The sequence below is a fragment of the Mesocricetus auratus genome, unplaced genomic scaffold (assembly GCF_017639785.1).
Source record: "Mesocricetus auratus isolate SY011 unplaced genomic scaffold, BCM_Maur_2.0 Super-Scaffold_100044, whole genome shotgun sequence".
NCBI classification, from domain to species: domain Eukaryota; kingdom Metazoa; phylum Chordata; class Mammalia; order Rodentia; family Cricetidae; genus Mesocricetus; species Mesocricetus auratus.
The window spans coordinates 8832782-8834700 of NW_024429221.1; the positions used below are offsets into that span (position 1 = coordinate 8832782).

The 1919-nt window shown below is 43.6% G+C and overlaps 1 pseudogene; it reads right to left on the reverse strand.

Moving 5' to 3' along the window:
• Nucleotides 1-230: 230 nt before the first annotated feature.
• On the reverse strand, nt 231-998 carry LOC121135890 (annotated as a pseudogene).
• Between the last annotated feature and the right edge of the window lie 921 nt (nt 999-1919).

A 1919-nucleotide genomic window follows, 5' to 3' on the forward strand; every position in this document is an offset into this window, starting at 1 on the left:
TGATCGCCAAAAAACTCGGTACAAAATAAGTCTGTTTCTGAATTAGAACAAGAGAAAGAAAAAGCCTTTACATGAGTTTTTAGGTCCAATTTTAAAACAGTGAAAATAGAGAGAGAGACAAACGAAAAAGAAATCCACCATTGTCTTCACAGTCCAGTTGCCAATCCTCCCTCTAGGGATTACGGACGAAGCTTCTGGGACCTGTCACTTCTTTGGTTTTGCCCGGCTGTTTAACTGGCGTCCATCTGTGCATTGTACTCATCCAGCTGTGCATCCAACTGCTCGGCAGAAAGATGCTGCTTTGAGTTCCTGCTGGTACCTCTACCTCTTCCAATGCTGCCTCCATGGGTCCCTCTCCGGATGAGGCCACCACCAAAACACCCTGAGCCATGGTTTCTCCTCATGGCACCTCTGTTCATTCTCTGTGCAGGTTTTCTTTGTGAGTCAGTCTGTGATGTGACAAGCTGAATGTTCATGGGGCGGCCATCTAAAGGGACACCATTGTACTGTTTCATAGCCTTCAGAGCATCTGCCTTCTGTTGAAAGTGCACATGTGCTGTCCCTAAACTTCGTCGGGAGCGATCATAGTGCACAGCTGCTGTCTTCAGTGTTCCAAACTCTGAGAAGAGTTCCTGAATATCCGCGTCTGACACCCCGCAGTCAAGGTTTGACACCAACAGCTTTCCACCCATCTCCATGCTGGCTCCACCACAGAAGTGGCTGTCGAATCGGTCATGCTGCCACTTATTGGAAAGTTGTTTAGGCCTACTGTAGGGAGCTGGCCAGTTCCTGCCTCCTCCTGCAGAGATGAGAGACATGGTAGGCAGGTTCCTCAGAGGCTTGCTGCCTCGATTCCCCCACACAGGGGCCTAAATGGCACCACCGCGGCCGCCCTTGTACCCTGCCCTGCTGCAGCCCTGGACTTGGCCAGGACCACCTTGCTGGCTCTGGTTCATCTTAATCCTGTCATCCAAAGACATATCAATTTAGTTGGCCATGATGGTCTCGGAATTGGACCTCTTGTTCTCCAGAATTCTAATTCGTGTGAATAAACCTGAAATCAGATATCAGGATAATACTGAAAAATTGGATCCCATACCTGTGTCAACACCACCTGGTTTATAACTCCTTTTCCAACTGGGAAAATACTGTGGCCTTGTACCATGAAACAGTTTCAAGAGTGCAACATTAAGGACTCAGCACAAAAATACAAATTTCATTTTTCTTTTTTTCAGAGAAATATTCTCACCATCAAGCATAGGTTGTTGTACAACTCAGTATAGCGAAGGGGTAGCCTGTATCTCACTGAGATCCAGCTGTCTTTGACTCCCCAGTTGTGGGATAAAATTTGTTTGCCACAAAACTGTCAAAACGCTATTTAGAGTGCTATATTTACTTGACAGTGCATATTTCTCAGTTGAAAAATTAATGCTGAGTTAAAATTTCAATTTTAAATGTTAGTGTTTACAACTATACTCATGGAACTCAAAAATGCTAATTTTGGATTTGATTTCATTTCCTGGTTGGGTATGCCAAGTCCCTACTTTTTAGGTGCCTCTGTTTGAATAGGGCAGTGATTTTACATGGAGGTCAGCATGGACGACTCTATACTTGAAGATCTTTGTCCTTTGTATTGTAGCATAGAGAACAGTTTGCAAATATCAAGACATAAATACAAATATTCTGCTAGATGATTCTATAAGAATAGTTTTGCAATGAGTATCAATAAAAGGGGAAGAATAGCCCAGTACATATCATATGAAATTTATTCATAAAGGTAAAGCATCCACAGTAGAAATTCAGAGCTAGAGTCTTTATAAACAGCAGAGAAACTATTTGCATCCTTGGACCCTTCCCTCTTATGTCCAAGGACAGGTTTTCTGGCACTGTGCTGTTGACTGTTGACTATACCATGACTC